Source organism: Artibeus jamaicensis, unplaced genomic scaffold (genome assembly GCF_021234435.1).
Source record: "Artibeus jamaicensis isolate MK-2021 breed Jamaican fruit bat unplaced genomic scaffold, CSHL_Jam_final contig_787, whole genome shotgun sequence".
In the NCBI taxonomy this organism is placed as follows: Eukaryota; Metazoa; Chordata; class Mammalia; order Chiroptera; family Phyllostomidae; genus Artibeus; species Artibeus jamaicensis.
Genome location: NW_026521972.1, coordinates 7,467,355 through 7,485,656, shown reverse-complemented (window position 1 = coordinate 7,485,656; position 18,302 = coordinate 7,467,355). Strand labels below are relative to the sequence as shown.

At 38.3% G+C, this 18,302-nt stretch overlaps 1 long non-coding RNA gene across 1 annotated transcript in view; it reads left to right on the top strand.

The window, feature by feature from the left end:
- The window catches only part of LOC128628503 (uncharacterized), a 53,341-nt gene that overhangs the window by 9,140 nt on the left and 25,899 nt on the right, over window positions 1-18,302 (top strand). The window contains exon 3 of the long non-coding RNA XR_008392909.1: window positions 11,973-12,104. This is a non-coding gene — a long non-coding RNA (uncharacterized LOC128628503). The remainder of the gene's footprint in view (window positions 1-11,972; window positions 12,105-18,302) is intronic.

Sequence of the window (18,302 nt, the reverse complement as noted above, 5' to 3'; positions counted from 1 at the left end):
AGGGCCATAAAGAGAGATCCAGAAGGTCACTTCATTATACTCAAGGGAAGAATCCACCAAGAAGACATTAACATCATAATTATATATGCACCAAACATAGGAGCACCCAAATATATAAAGAAACTCTTAGAGGACTTCAAGAAAGATATTGACAGCAACACAATCATAGTAGGGGATTTGAACACCCCACTATCAAAAATGGACAGATCGTCCAAACAAACTATCAACAATGATACTGCAGCATTAAACAACACCCTAGATGAAATGGACTTAACTAATATATATAGAGCCCTTCACCCCAAAGAGGCTAAATACACATTCTTTCAAATACACATGGAACATTTTCAAAGATAGACCACATGATAGAACACAAAACGAGCATCAATAAATTCAAGAATATTGAAATAATACCAAGCATTTTCTCTGACCACAAGGGAATGAAAATGGAAACCAACTCCAAAGGAAAAAACCCAAAACACCCAAAATCATGGAGACTGAATGGTATGCTATTAAACAACGAATGGGTCAAGAATGAAATTAGGGAAGAAATCAAAAAGTTTCTGGAAACAAATGAAAACGATCTCACAACAACCCAAAACTTATGGGACACAGTGAAGGCAGTCCTGAGAGGGAAGTTCATAGCAATATAGGCCTACCTAAAGAAGATAGAAACATTTCAAACAAACAACCTAACCCTACACCTGCAAGAACTAGAGGAACAACAACAAAGACAGCCCAGAGCAAGCAGAAGGAAAGAAATAACTAAGATCAGAGCAGAATTAAATGACATAGAAACTAAAAGCACAATTCTAATGATCAGTGAATCCAGGAGTTGGTTCTTTGAAAAGATAAACAAAATAGACAAGCCTTTAAGTAGGCTCATCAAGAAAAGAAGAGAGAGGACTCAAATAAACACAATCAGAAATGAAAGAGGAGAGATTACAAATGATACCACAGAAATAGAAGGGATTGTAAGAAATTACTATGAAGAACTGTATGCCAAGAAATTTGAAAACCTAAGGGAAATGAACACATTTCTAGAAAAATATAATCTTCCAAAACTCAATGAAAAAGAAGCAGAAAACCTGAACAAACCAATAACGGCAAATGAAATTGAAGCAGTAATCAAAAAACTCCCATCACACAAAAGCCCTGGTCCGGATGGTTTCACAGGAGAATTCTACGAAGCATTTAAGGAAGAGCTAACCCATATGCTTCACAGAGTATTCAAAAAAATTCAAAAGGATGGAAAACTCCCAAACTCTTTTTATGAAGCCAGCATCATCCTAATTCCAAAACCAGATAGAGATACAACAAAGAAAGAAAACTTCAGGCCAATATTGCTGATGAACATAGATGCTAAAATCCTCAACAAAATACTGGCAAATCGCATCCAACAATATATCAAAAAGATCATACACCATGACCAAGTGGGATTCATCCCAGGGATGCAAGGATGGTTCAATATTCACAAATCAGCAAATGTAATACATCACATAAACAAAAGCAAAGACAAAAACTACATGATTATATCAATAGATATGGAAAAAGCTTTTGATAAGGTTCAACACCCATTTATGATAAAAACACTCAGCAAAGTGGGAATAGAGGGAGCATTCCTCAATATAATAAAGGCTATATATGAGAGACCTACAGCCAACATCATACTCAATGGGTAAAAACTAAAATCTTTTCCACTAAGATCAGGAACAAGACAAGGTTGTCTACTTTCACCACTTCTATTCAATATAGTACTGGAAGTTTTAGCCACAGAGATCAGGCTAGAAAAGGAAATAAAAGGCATCCAAATCGGAAAGGAGGAAACAAAACTGTCACTGTTGGTGGATGACATGATAGTGTACATGGACAATCCTATGGACTCTACCAAAACACTGCTGGAACTAATTAATAAATTTGGCAAAACAGCTGGGTACAAAGTCAATATCCAGAAATCAAAGGCATTTTTTATACCAACAATGAAACAGCAGAAGCAGAAATCAAGGAAAAAATTCCATTTAATATAGCAAAAACAAAAATAAAATATCTGGGAATAAACCTAACTAAGGAGGTAAAAGAACTGTATGAAGAAAACCACACAATACTGAAAATAAGAAATCAAGAAAGACACAAACAAATGGAAACATATACCTTGTTCATGGATTGGAAGAATTAACATCATCAAAATGTCTATACTACCCAAAGCAATTTACAGATTCAATGCAATACCTATTAAAGTTCCAATGGCATATTTCACAGACATAGAACAAACAATTCAAAAATTTATTTGGAATCATAAACAATCCCTAATAGCTGCTGCAATTTTGAGAAAGAAGAGCAAAGTAGGAGGGATCACAATACCTGATATCAAACTGTATTATAGGGCCACTGTAATCAAAACAGCCTGGTACTGGCATAAAAACAGGCACATAGACCAGTGGAACAGAACAGAGAGCCCAGAAATCAACCCAACTCTCTAGAGTCAATTAATATTCGACAAAGGACAAAGGGGGCAGTAACATAAAATGGAGTAAAGATAGCCTCTTCAACAAATGGTGTTGGGAGAACTGGACAGCTACGTGCAAAAAAATGAAACTTGAGCACCAACTTACACCATACACCAAAATAAATTCAAGGTGGATAAAAGACTTAAATATAAGCCTCGAAACCATTAAAGTCCTAGAGGAGAACATTTGAAGGAAAATCTCATATATTTCACACAGCAACATTTTTACAGATATGTCCCCTAGAGCAAGGAATATAAAGGAAAGAATAAACAAATGGGATTTCATCAAAATAAAAAGCTTCTCGTGGCTAAAGAAAACAGTATTAAATTAAAAGGACAACCAACTGTATGGGAAAATATATTTGCCAATGATACCTCAGACAAAGTTTTAATCTCCAAAATATACAAAGAACTCACATGGCTGCAGTCTAAGAAGACAAGTAACCCAATTAAAAAATGGGCAAAGGACTTGAACAGACAATTCTCCAAGGAGGACATACAGAACATCCAGAGACACATGAAAAGATGTTCAGTATCTCTAGCTATCAGAGAGATGCAAATTAAAACCACAATGAGATACCACTTTACACCAGTCAGGATGGCTATCATAAACAAAGCAACAAACAACAAATGTTGGAGAGGTTGTGGGGAAAAGGGGACCTTAGTTCACTGTTGGTGGGATTGCAGACTGGTACAACCACTATGGAAAACAGTATGGAATTTCCTCAGAAAACTAAAAATGGACCTGCCTTTTGACCCAGCAATTTCACTGCTAGGATTATATCCTAAGAACCCTAAAACACTAATTTCAAAGAACCTATACATCACAATGTTCATAGCAGCACAATTTACAATAGCCAAGAGTTGGAAGCAACCTAGGTGCCCATCAATAAATGAATGGATCAAAAAATTGTGGTACATATACACAATGAAATTCTATGCAGCAGAGAGAAAGAAGGAACTACTACCCTTTGCAACAACATGGATGGAACTGGAAAGCATTATGCTGAGTGAAATAAGCCAGGGGTTGAAAGACAAATGCCATATGATCTCACCTTTAACAGGAAGCTAAACAACAAAACAAACAAGCAAGCAGAATAAAAACAAATACACTGAAATAGAGAACAGCGGGACAGTGACCAGAGGGGAGAAGGGAGGGAATTTAAGGGGAAAAATGGGAGGGATTTAGAGGAATAAGTATAAAGGATACAGGGACAATAACTAAGGGGGGTGGAAATGGGAGGGAGGTGGGGAGCACAGGGTGGGGTGGGCTGGGATGGGAGAAATAGACAGAAAACTATACTTGAATAATAAAGAAAAGAAATTAAAAAAGAAAATAAATGACAATATTAAAAATTTCTCCACAGAGAATCTATTTTAAAATTAAATTGAAATATTCTAGAGCAGAAAAATTCAATAAATGATATTAAGATATTAACAACTCAATATAGTGGTTTTATACAACAGATGAGAATATTAAAATTAATGACTGGAAGAAAGGTCTGTAGAAAATATTCAGGCTGCCACTTAATAAATAACGGAATAAAAATATGAATAAGAATAGTTATGTTATATGTAATTAGAGTTCTGGAAGAAAGATTTAATATAGCAATGGCCAATAACACCACCCCCCAAATCTCAAGTTATTAAGGCACATGTACAAGAAGTCTTCCATAAAACAACCAAAATAAATTCAGACAGAAAAAAAACAAGATATGTCATAGGGAAATTTATGAAAACAAGAAGAAAATCTTAAAAAGTGTTCAGAAGAAAACACAGATATACACACACTCACATACAACAAAGGAAGACACTAACAGTGAAGTTCATGACACTAACTACAAAAAAAGAGATGAAAAAATTGAATTGCATTAAAACAGAAGTATTCATGCAGTAATATAACAAAGGCTTTGGCCACAGACCTGGGGAGGAACATTACCCCAGTATGGTGCAAGATCCCACACTCCTCAGAAAAGGAGGGGTCAGAGGAAACACCAAGGCAGTGGATTAAAGCTATAGCTGCATGTGAGTCACACCCCTAGGGAGAGGTAAACAACTAGTGCACAAGTGTGCCGTGCCCCGGCAATGGAGTAGTGCTGGGTGATACAGCAGAAGGAAACTTACAGAGACACCCACACCTGGCTAGTGAAATGTTTGGACAGAGGTAAAGACCTGCCTACTGGCTTCCACGGCCCACAGGATCTTTAGGCCAGGACTTTAAAAATAGAGCACACATGGACACTTGCTCTCTTTCTTCTCCCTCGCTAGCCCAGTCAGGGGTCGGGAGCCCTAGTGTCCAGGGCTGGAGGGTCCTGGAGGCAGTGTGGCCAGGTGACAGGCCCGTCCTTCTCCCTGCCCTAGAAGCAGCAGTAGCACTGGTGCTGCACAGTGCAGCCCTGCTCATTTAGGCACATGGACACACCTGAGAGCTGATGGCCAGCAGGACAGGATGCAGGTGCTGTGCCAGTGGGCTGTGGCCAGAGGGCCATGGCAAGAGAAAAGGGGAGCGCGCTGTGAATACGACGCAGGTGCATGCAGATTCTAGAGATTCATGAAGCTGGACTGTGACCAGGAACCAGCTCAACCACCTGGACAATCCTGCTACAGCACTTGTATGTCCCAAAGAATGGTATTTCTAAATGTGAGAAGGAATTTCAGACACAGCCTTGAGCTGATCTGGCAGAGGGTGGAAGGGCTACTTGCCTTTGGGTGTTTTAAAGGGAATGGGTTTTGAGATGGAAGCCTGTTATTCTTCCAAAATTGTATAGCCTTTAAATAAAAGACTCTTCCTTTTTCACCAAACCTCTGCCTCTGGAGTTTATGGGCAATGGACAGCAGAATCCCATACACTTGTACGGTAATGGTAACATTAGCGGGATGGTAGAAGAGGAGGTTTCTCACTTGTATACCTCTTCAGTAACAATAATTCAGCAGCTACAAACAGACAAAAGTGTCTTTGTGGGTGCTTTGGAATCTGGGTTTCTGATTGCAAAACCCCAGTGAAGTTCAAGATTACAGAGGCTGTTTTGAGAATGTAGGTCCATGCCAAGGAGGCAGGCTCACTGATGGTGGTGATCCTGGTCATAGACCCTAAAATAGCCTTGACCCCATTGGATTCAGCTATAGCCTGTTTGACTTTGGTCCTGGCACTGCATTATCTTCCAAGGGACCTGGGAAGAATCAGGCTAGTCTGTGCCTAGAGTAAAAGGACCATCGACCTCTGTCTTGACTGTTGGCCCTAAAGTGTCCCATGACCCAGCTTCTCTCAACTGTGGCCAAGTCAGCCCTCCCAGTAACAAGGCAGGAGATATGCACACCCATGCCCCTGAAGCTGGCCTGTCTAATTTTTTTCTGACTTCATATCTTGAAACTGTCCTTTTGTGCTGGAGTCTGTAAGTGGTCTTACCTGTCCAGGAACTGGGTAAAAGACACACCCATTGCCACTGCCCTTGTAGGAAGGCCTGCTGATCTTGGGTAAAGAGTGGATCCTGAAATGGCCCTGTATGTAGCTATAGACCCCTCTCCACCATGGTCTGGGTGCACTACTGCCCTCCCCAAGATGGGATGGAAGACACGCTTCTCCAGTCTCTGAAGATCTGAATTCAGTGACTCCAGATTCTGAAGGAGCCTTGTGATCTGACTCCAGCCCCACTTTCTATGGTCTGAGGACATTTCTGCCTACCCAGAAGCCTGGAGTCAGGGCTGCAGTCCTTGGTCCCAACTACGAACCCTGAGGCAGCCCCCTGACTCTTTTCCACGTTCTCCTGGATGAGGTCTGAGGCCAGTCTTGCCCATCCATGGACCCACCTAGTGACCTGATAGGAGGCCTTCCTGGGACCAAGCAGAAGCCACACCCATATGCACACCAGGTAAAAGGTCCATAGTCTGTGGATTGAGCACCACACATTGAAGCACACCCTTGTTCCAGCAGGAAACCTACTACTATCAAGGTCATAGAGGCAGCCCAGTCCATTCAGTGCCAGACAGGACCCATGCCCACCTGAGACCCTGGTAACAGGGTCGCCAACCATGGACCCTACAAGAACAAAAAAGGTAATGATATAATACCTCCAACATGATACACAGACTGTAAATATATATGCAACCAACATTAAAGCACCTCAATACATAAAGCAAATGTTAACAGAACTGAGAATCATTTAAAGTTTAGAGAATAACCATGAAAGACTAGGTGAGAGATTAGAAGTAACTAGAAGAATCTAATTATTTGTGTTATTACACATATGTGGTGTGGAAGAAATTGTTCCACTTTTTGCCTAGATGCTATTTGCTTGTATTTTTTTTCATGGCCTGTAAGAAGGTTTTAATCTAAGCCCTTATTAATCCTTTTCAGAATTCATTTTCTCAAAAAAGAAAAGTTCAACACAGGCTTTAAAGTGGGGATCGAGCAACAGCAATCAAATCTGAAGTCAAGGAACTGAAAGTATATAGGCTTGTAAATTGGGCCATATATCAATTAATTATATTTCCTTATTAAAAAAAACTTTTATGTCAATTAAAAGATCAGAGGCAAGCTGTATAAAAATACTATGAACTCTCTCAGTATATGAGGTATTAAAAGCCACATAATTTGGTGATTGTTACTAATATAATCATTGAAATAACACTTCATGAAAAAGTGTCATTGTTATATAGAAGAATGTGATGTTTTATGGCCATTATTATAAAGTTTTTTTCAAATTTCTTTCTTTTTAGTGGTCAAATTTAAGTTTTCACCAATTTATTTAAAGGTCCAACTGACATCACGTTCAAATGCATTAAGATTTAGTGCATTAAAATGCATTAAGGATGAGTTGGCTGGTGAAAATTATTGTCATCTAATGTATTTAGAATGGCCACACTACATAGTTTGCTCTCATTTATGGATGCACACGACCCATCTGCAGACAGTGAGCCACAGACGTAGCAATGGCCAGTTCATTTACCCTGATACCAGCCTGGTTCAGGTTCCATTCTCTCAGGCAAATGACCACATTGAATGTTAGCCTCAACCCAGCTGAACCAGAAAAGTCTGCTTTAGGAGATACAAGATTCTTCAAGTCAAATCTACACAACATAGGATTATCCCTGTGTGTGGCCTGAACTCTGCTGTCACTCTGGCAAAGGGAAGAGGGAGTTGACTGAAATCACATCTTACTCATAGACAGCATTTAGATTTTATTTCTCAGGAGCCTTCTAAAAGTTATTTTTAGAAATTGGCAGGCATGTTAGTTTACACTCAAATATGAAACATATTAAATAATTAAGTATCTATCCATCGCTGCCAGAAACATTGAGTTTGTATGCATGCAAATGAGTAAAAAAGCAGACCAGCAATGAGAGAGAGCCGGCTGTAGCAGTGTACTAACTGTGCCCCTGTTCTTGCTGTTCTAGTTCGTATTTATGGAAATGGCAATATTAACCTATAGAGGATCATGTCTCAATAGAAACGTTAAGCTCTAATGAAGAATATTAAACGTAGAGGCATATACTACTTAAGGTGGGGATACATTCTGATAAATGTGTCATAAGGAAATGTTTTCATCGTGTGAACATCATAGAGTGCACGCCCATAACCTGGACAGTACAGCCTACTACTATGATTGCATGTGCTATACTTTTAGTGATTTGCAGTACAATAGGTTTGTTTACACCAGCATCGCCATAAACATGTGAGTAATTTGTTGCACTATGACTTTATAATGGGTATGATGTTACTAGGGGATAGAAATTATTCAGCTCCATTGTAATCTTTTTTTTTCCAAAAAACCGTATCACTTTATTTATACACCTAAAAAGTTGTACATAGAAACTTAAAATACAGTTCCATAAAACTGGAAGGACTATCAAGGAAAAGGGAGAATGTTATGTTTATTGACTGATTCATCATTAAGGAAGACAAGAGAAGCAAAACAAAAACCACAAAAATATGGTAAAAAATTAAAGAACATTTTCCAGTTACAAATTTTATAAATATGAAGCAAATTCACAAATTACTTTTAATGCTAAATAAATATTTAGTTCATAAACTCAGACTTAACATCTCTAGACAGCAAAGGTACAGCACTTCAAGAGTGTAAAACTGGAGTCATTCGTGTGTAGTGTTGAAAGAGTATGCTCATTAAAAAATTAGTAGACAGCCCTGGCTGGTGTAGCTCAGTGGATTTGAGCGCAGGCCTGCGAACCAAAGGATCATGGTTAGATTCCCAGTCATGTCACGTGCCTGGGCTGCAGGCCAGTTACCAGTAGGGGACCCACGAGAGGCAACCATACATTGATGTTTCTCTCCTTCTCTTCTTCCCTTCCCCTCTAAAGATAAATAAATAAAGTCTTTAAAAAAATTCATAGACATATGCATTTTTTCTATACTGTGCTCTGATTTATTTATATAAATAAATTTCCCTTAACACCATGTCTAAGAAAGATCATCAATGACAAATCATAAGCAAAAAAATATTTTCCAAGATAAGGATACATGAATGATCTCAAATGCACAAAAGTCTCTGCAAACCAGTACTGGATTCAATATATTGATCAAACTTATTCGTTCCTAAACAAAACTGTAGCCAAAGAAATCTTTCCAACATTCTCTTGAGTGGTTAACATTAAAAATGAGACTATAGTGTAGACCACACTTCAAAATGGTCAGTCAGTTGTTATTGCTTTGTACATATATGTCTGTGTTATAGCACGAGTTAATATTCCATTTTTACAATTTGCTTTCCTCAAAATTTTGCGCTTGATCCACATTCCCAGGTGTGATGTGAAGTCCAAGTTTTTGAGCCTGAATGGAAAAATGCTTGAAGCCTCATTCCAGCTTTTGCTTCACTTGTACTGGTCCTTCACTGTTATTTCCTACAAGAGCTTCTTGTAACACTTGTAGGATTACTACCTCGGGAAATTCATCCTGAAGATCAAAAAATTCCCCAAATGCTTTAAGGAGCTCCAAAACTGTCAGAACATCATCAAAAATTTTAGTAGGAAATCGTTTTCACTGAAGTTGCTTCTGGAAATTTCTTAAGATCATTACATTCCGTATCTTCTCTAGGTATTCACCAGTGTTTTAAGTATTCCATATATTTTTGCTTTTCTTCATGTAACTTTTCTTCCTTTTCTCTTTCTATTTTAGGCCTTTTTTCTTTCTTCTTCAGTTTCTCTTCTTCAACAATTTTCAATTCTTTTTTTAAATCTTTTATTTTCTCTCTTTTTTTTTTAGGACATCTCTTCTCTTTTACATTTAGCCTCTTCAAAAGCCAGTGACTTCATTACTTCTTATATGTAAAGTTTTGTCTGTTTTTTAGTAGTTTTATTCTTATAGCTTGCGATAGTCTGTTTATTAATAACACTGTGTTCCTAATACTCATCTGGGTGGTATCCCTCTTTTTCTGTTAGCAGGACTGAAGACAAAGGTGGGTGGATGGATTATCAGGGAAAAACTAAGAAAAATCTTGGTCTGCCATTTTTTATGTTGAAAGAGATGATGCCTTAATTTCAATGGCTTCATCTTGTGGTTCACAGTGTTACTGTAGAGAGAAGCTTTAGCTGTATCACAAGAAAATAGGTGTTTTCTCTGGGTGACTTGGGTAGCACACTCATATAATTTTTCTTTAGTGGGTTGTACTTTGTACTTGAACAATCAACTGCACCTCTTCTTATTTTGAAAAGAACTGTTTTGTGTTTCTGAACCATCACCATCACTGATAATAATAGCTTCTCCATCTACACTGCTGACGTGTACATTAGCAAAACCATTTTAATGTGATGGAGGGAGGACTTCCAAAATCCTACACTGTAACCTTGCTTCACTGTTCCTAGTGATTGCCACAGTTTCTTTGTCAGAATACTGATACTTGAAATATACAAAAATATCATCACAAATTTCATGTAAGCATGAATGATAGGTAAAGTTGGTCCTGGAATAATTCGTGGTTCTGGAAAACTCTGAAGATTCTGTCTCTCTTTGTTCTGACTCAAGTGCTTCTGGATAGGTCAGTCCAGGTCTACCTGTCACATCACAACTCCACAGAAGACTGCTGCACAGAATGGTTTATTCAAAAAAATTATCAGATTGGCAAAGATCTCATTGTGCCTTTCTAGTAGAGAATCTCCTCTTCTGGTAGCAGGTCTCACAAATGGCCTTCATCGTAGCAGTGAGATCTCCTATTAGATGGCGGGCTCACGCTGAAGCTCAGCCACCTGCCCACATTGGCTCCACTTCCCTGCGAGTATGACAATAGCCACTTCTCCACCTTCTCAACTACACAGGCAGTGAGAAGCTCTGCCCTCTCAGAGGTGGTGATGAGGGACATCACCTCTAGCCAGCCCCACCATGAAGGGATGGAGTCCCACTGTCACTTTCCTACCTCTTAGAGCTTCTGCACAGTTTCTGATCCACTTTCAACTCAAAGTCCACTGTAATCTTAAGAGACCACTAATCTATATGTGGTCTGTTGACTTAAATGTTGTTATGTGGTGAATGACTGCAGTATTTTTATTCATTATTTCTCCTGTTTTCAGAATTCATAAAAAGTTGATATTGAATAATTTCAAGATGTTGAAGTATACAAGTAGGAAGAGAAATCTGGTATTCAGTAGTGTGCATGAAATCACCATGTAAAAATTGGATCTGAATTTTGTAAAATGTTCTGCTCAGAAAGATATTAACCCAAGATTTATCCAAAGTAACATAATCTTACATGATTAAGTGTCCTAGTCCATGACAATCTATTAATACAAATCAAGCTGTTAGCTCTGTACTAAGCTGAGAAATCAACCTCAGCTAGCTACTGTTTCACCTAAATTAATTTTGCAAACTAAAGGAAAACTAACAATTTTTACTGGAAAATCTCTTTGTTAGTACCATGTTGTGTCAAGAGTTAGAGGAGTTGCCATCTCATGTAAAAATCCTTGCAACATATCCATCAGGTGATCATCTGTGGCCTCAAGAGACTTGTCAGAATGAATGTCGTGAGCTTCAAAAGTCTTCTCCAAGAACTGGGAGCATTTCAATAAATACTGGCATAGAGTCTCAGTTGGAACAAGAAGAAAACTCAATCCATCCAAACAAAGGTTTCTGAGACATTTGACCTTTATGTCTACCAGAAGAAAAAAATTAACCAGTACTTGTACCCAGTAATTGACCTAACCTTATTCATTAACAGAGCAGTATTCACTAACAGAGCAGAACACCAAGACAGGATTTTGGTAAATGGCACATTATTTTATGAAGAGCCCTGATCAAGGTAATTTACAAGAAAGAGGAAGGCTTACTTCAATCAAGCCAGCACTTGGGATTGTAAAAATCAAATGAATTTCATTGTTCCTTTAAATGTTATCGATACTTCTTCAGTTTTTGTGTCTCATAGACTCGAAATAACAAAATCTTTCTGACATGCATCAATTTTAACTCCCCTTTAAACTCTAATTTTATCTTCTTAATTTCTTTCTTTTTTTTTTTTTTTTTTTTAAGAAAAAGTTTGTTTCCCTTCAGGCTCTCTGAAGATAGCAGTAGAAACCATTGTACTAAAGAGTATCTCACAACTTTTGCTATTCAACTAGAGTGTGGGCAGAAAGCCAAGGAACTTGTTCCTGCTGTGCGAAGGTGAGAGTGATTATAATATTTGGGCCTTGTGTTTGGGATGGGGAGTGAAGGAGGAAGAGAGTCAGCACCCATTGTCTGTGGAGCAGTCTGTGCTTAGGAGAGAGAGCTGCAGTAAGTTGTGTGGTGCTGTCTGTCACGTGACCTGCCTGGCTCTGCTCTAGGCCTGGAGACCAGGTCAGCTCTGCAGCTCAAACACGTCCTCATTTCTGTGTGTTAGCGCTAGAGGACCACTGCCCGGCAGCTGAAGTTCTACTCCTTTGTCATCACTTGTAGCTTTAAGGCATTTCTGGGTAATGATTATATTTCTTATAGCAATTAAATAAGAATGCATTGTTTCTCTACCGCCTCCTCACCAAATACTAGTCCAGGAGAACTTTGCCTCGTTTCTCTCCTAGTGGAATCAAAACTCAGAGAAGCAAAGCATCAGGGTCCTCTTCCAAACTTCATTCATCAGTGCTGTCTAAGAGCAGTCTTTGCAATAAGTGGTGCTGGGGAAACTGGATATTCTATTGCAATAGAATAAAATTGGATCCCTAACTTACACCACTTACAAAAACTAACTTGAAATGGATTAAAAACTTAAATGTCAGACTCAAGACAATAAAACTGCTAGAAAAGGACATAGGGAAAGAGCTTTTGGCATTGGCCTTGGCAATATCGTTTTTTGTTTTGTTTGTTTGTTAATGATACCAAAGCACCAGTAAAAAAAGGCAAAAATAAACAATTGGGACTGTAGTAATCTGAACATCTTTTGCACAGCTAAATAAGCAATGAACAGAATGAAGGGGTACCCTATGGATGGGAGAAGGTATTTGAAAATTCTATATTAGGTAAGAAGTTGATATAAAAATATATAAAGAAGTCATATAACTCAATGGCAAAAACAATCCGATTAAATGTACAGAAAAGTGAACCCTTGTGCACTGTTGGTAAGGATGTAAATTGGCACAGCCATTACAGATAATAGTATGTTGATTGCTCAAAATATTAAAAATAGAACTACAATATGATCTGGCAATCCCACTTCTGGGTATACATCTAAAGAAGATGAAATTACTATCTTGAAGATATTTCTGTAGTCCCATGTTCATTACAGCATTATTAATAATTGTCAAGAGATTAAAAACAACCTAATATATAATCACACACACACATATAATAAATATTATTCAGCCATTAAAAAAAGAAGGAAGTCATGCCATCTACAACCTGAATGGACCTTGAGAGTATTATGCTAAGTGAAATAAGTCAGACAGAAAAAGACAAATACTGTATGATCTCACTTATACATGGGATCTAAAAAAAAAAAACACCCAAAAGCCCAACTCAGAGGAACCAAGAGTAAAACGATGGTTTCCAGAGGCTGGGGTGTCAGGGAAATTGAGAGACATTGGTCAAAGAGTAGAAATTTGTAGCTGTAAGATGAATAAGTTCTGGGGGCCTAATATTCAGCATGGTAACTGTGGTTAACAAAACTTTTTATATTAAAAGTTGCCAAGAGAGTAGATCCTAAGTGTTCTCACCACATGGAAAGGAATTGTGAACCAGACATGACATATGTGTTAGCAAACCTTATTCCACTAATCATTTTGCCATATATACCTGTTTCAAATCATAACATTGTATATCTTAGACCACAGGTGGCAAACACGAGGCCCTCAGGTCCAGTCCGGCCCTCCACCTGTTTTATCCAGCCTGGTACCTTGTTTCTACCTGGTGGCAGCACCGAGCTCTCGCTTCACTGTTAAGGAGTAGTTACATTTACACAGTCCTAAAGTTACATTCGGCCCTTTGAAGGCAATTGTGAGGCTGATGTGGCCCCTGATGAAAATGAGTTTGACACCCCTGCCTTAGACCTACACAATATTATATGTCAATTATATATCAATAAAGCTGGAAAAAAACAAAAAAGTCATTTTTCACCATGGAATTGTAAGCTAAAAGCACAATTAAAATAACTGCATATGTAAAAAAACCAAGTAAATGCCAAAATCATAACTGTCATAGATTTAAAAGAACAAGAGGGACTATCATATAACACATGTGGGAATTGAAATTGATGCAAATAGCCTGATAAACTGTTTGGCAGTACCTACTGAAGATGAACATATGCAAACCACGTGACCTGACTTTTTGTTCCTACTCATATAAACAATACAAACATACACATTTGGCACCAAAAAAAAACAATCACAAGAATATTCACAGAAAAGTTATTCTCAATAGCTACAAACGAAAGGAACCATAATCATCATGAAACAAATGATATGAAAGCAAGTTGTGGTATATCCATACAAAAGACTTTTACCCAGCTCTGTGGAGTAATAAACTGCTTCCACATGGGAAGCCGTTGAGTGAATCTCACAAATCCAAACTTCAGAGAATCATTTTAAACACAAAAGACTACATAAGTTGTGGGGAAGTCATTTACACTCAACAAAGTCAAACTTTGGTAATCAACTTTTAATAGGAATTAGTGACCATGAAGGACAGTCCAGATGAGGCTTCTTTGGTGCTAGAAATATTCTATACCTTGATATATTAACTGTGTGATAATTACATTGGTATGCTCCATATAAAGACATTTTTTATTAATGTTACCTGAATGATTTATGGAATTTATATAAAATATACTTCATTAAGTAATTTACTGAAATTTTTGGGAAGATCAACTATATCAAATATTGCAACCAGCCAAGCAATACAGTAACAGTTAGGTGGTGATTTATATTTTGCATCAAGGATGACCTTTGAAAGGTCAAGGATGACTTTCAGAAGACATTTGAAAGAAGTAGTGAGAATGGAAGCACTTTTGAAATGAAAGGACAAATTTATTGAGGAATTAGGTAGAATGAGGCAAGTGGGTACTAATAAGGTTCATGTTAAGTATTTGATAGAAGTAATCAGAGTGCAGTGGAGATCTAGATTAAAGGTACTTGACTAAGGCTTGAGATACAAGAAAGTATTCTCAAGGAAGTGATATTTTAACTTAGACTTGAAAGCTGAGTAATAGTTTGTAGAAGAGGAAGTAGGAAGGTGTGGTAGGAAAGGATGGGTGTTATATCCACTGGACGTGAGAATAATTTTCGAAGACCTTTCAGGGTTTTGATCTTATTTTATTGGCCAAGCTTAACCTGCGCAGGGGCGAACTCTCGAGGTGTCCTCAGACATGGTGCCTAAAAGGGCTGCAGATGAGAGACGCACCGAGTGCTTACAGCTAAGTCCTTATATAGGGACGAGCAAGCAAGCATTGAACAGATGCAGACGTCGCAGTTAGCTATTTGCTGACAGAGACCGTGCGTGGGAACAGGGTGGGGTTTCAAAATTCAAAACTAAACAGATTACAATCTGCCTATCTTGCTCTAAGTAGGGCACTCACATACTGCAGGATGTCTGCTCAGCCTTTGTTTGCATGCTATTCCTTGATCCTGTTATGCTGTGGTCAGGCTATGTTCTCAACTTCCCAGATCTCGACAATGGGCACTTCAGGCAGCATGAATAGAAGCAGCTGTGAAACTGCACAGCTACAAGAAGCTGCTTGTTATTAATACATTGCTAAGTGTAAAGTTCAGAGGTACTGGCCGGAGAATTGAACCAAGGCACCAGCAATGGAGGAACTTAGGTGCCATGCTTAGATGGCTGGCCTTTTTAAAAAATCAATTCTAGGTAGCTATTAACAGGTTATATACACAAAACTGTCACAATCAAATCTGTGTTTTAAATAGTTACTACAGAACTGAAGGGGAGGTCTGAGAGCCATATAATAAAAAATAATATGAGAATAAATTAATTTTCCTTAATATTTATTACAAGCTAATGTAGAGAGGTCCTAGGAGATCAAAAGATATAAACAACATTTAGCTCTTGAATAGCCCCCAAAATGATTTCACTTTGAATGACTTTATTTCCAACATTGGCCAGTAGTTGTGATGTTTGCATTAACTCATCCATACTTTATCCAGTTTCTTCTTTGGCTAGTGAACATATACTTGCCAATAGTTTTCAATCATCAACACATTAGGTGCTCAATAATTATATTGTTGATTTGTTGTGGTTGTTACACAGGTCAAGAGTAAGGCATGAAATCATATAATAGTTGTGGTATTTTTTTCTCCTCTGTGTGAAGTTAATTGGAGTATGTAGAAATCCAATTCTGAACTTGGCCTCAAAATACCTTTTATCACCTCAGCAGGAAACTCATTTTAGGCTTTTTAAACATATTTGTGTGATTTTGATGAGGTTATCATTATCATAATCATTGTTATTATCCCTCATTAAGTTTCTGGAATACAAGGACATAGTATCTCAGGAAGCTTTTAAATAGTCTTCACTGATTGTTTTTTACTGCAATAATTACAGCAAATTCTGAATTCCAAGACTCTATGTTTTCCAGGTCCTTTTTTTTTGGTTATGTTATGTTATGTAATTTTATGTTAAAATTCTTAGGTCCTTTGGTTAATATTTGTCTTCATTTTTATAGAAATTGGTTGGTAGCCTTAAGCAAGCAAATTAGACATTGTAAACACACACACAACTAATAGCAGCCATAGAGACATTTATTGAAGAAGATACAAGATACAAGAAACATTGTACACAGGACCAACATGCCTCAGTTCCCTTCAAAGTTATGAGCTTTTTGAGGAAATTTGGTTCATTGGTAGCAGTTTGAACCAAGTCATTAGCAACTGCAGCACAATGTTCCTTCTGCTCAGGTAGCAGAAGCTGCAGAACGAATTTTGCCATGACATGTTTCATGCCAAGATCGTGGTCAAAATCTTGGATACAGTAGCTTTTGGAATCCCCAGAGCAGCTTCTAGTTCTCACATCATCAGTTGTCAATCCTTGTTGATTGCAGCCTGTACATGCTAGACATTCTCGGGTGTTCTGCTTGTTACAGGTGTTTCAGAATGTGGATCACTTTCAACAGATTTTTTTCTTTTTATTTTTTTATTGATTATGCCATTACAGTTGTTCTATTCCCCCCCTTCATTCCCCTCCACCCTACCCCCTTGTCCCCACCATTACCCCCCTCTTTAGTTTATGACCATGTGTCTCAAGTTCTTTAGATTTTATATTTGCCATACTATTCTTGCCCCCCCATCTATTTTCTATCTACTGTCTATGCTACTTATTTTCTGTACCTTCTCCCCCCTTCTCCTCCTCCCACTCCTCTGTTGCTAACCCTCCTTGAGATCTTCATTTCTATGTTTCCACTCCTGATCTAGCTGTCCTTTTAGTTTGCTTTTGTTTTAGGTGTGATTGTTGATAACTGTGAGTTTGCTGTCCTTTCACTGTTCGTGTTTTTTTATCTTCTTTTTCTTAGATAAGTCCCTTTAACATTTTATATAATAAGGGCTTGGTAATGATGAACTCCTTGAACTTGATCTTATCTGAGAAGCACTTTATCTGCCCTTCCATTCTAAATGAAAGCTTTGCTGGATAGATTGATCTTGGATGTAGGTCTTTGGATTTCATGACTTGGAATACCTCTTTCCAGCCCCTTCTTGCCTGTAAGGTCTCTTTTGAGAAATCAGCTGACAGTCTGATAGGAACTCCTTTTTAGGTGACTGTCCCCTTATCTCTTGCTGCTTCTAGGATTCTCTCCTTCATTTTAATCATCTTTGAAGTGCTTGTGCCGCACTTTTATTTGTGCTGTACCTGTTGCATCGTCCCCCAAAGCCTTCTGAATCATCTGAATAGTTTCAGTGGAGAAATGTTCAAGCTTCATGCAAAACTTGATGCAGATTCATTGCTCTCCTTGCTCAGCCATTTTGAATGTGACAGTCACACAGTCCACATGTGCTCACTCAATGGCATCCACCACCCCCTCTGACTAGAATTGTGAAGTCATCATTGTTCACACACGCACATTCCAGTCCACTCTCCTGGGCTGTCAGGTTACAACGATGTTGTGCAAACCATTCTAACCACCCTCGTATTAACAATGGATGGACTTTTTCAGGACAGAAATATATAATGTCTGGCACAGGCGGCAAACACAAGGCCCTCTGGACAAATCTGGCTCTCCACCTTGTTTTATGTGGCCCTGCACCTTGTTTCTACCCGGTGGCAGTGCGGAGCTCTCGCTTAACTGTTAGGAGTAGTCACATTTACACAGCCCAAAAATTACACTCAGCCCTTTGAAGGCAACATTGAGGCTGATGTGGCCCCCGGTGAAAATGAGTTTGACACCCCCGA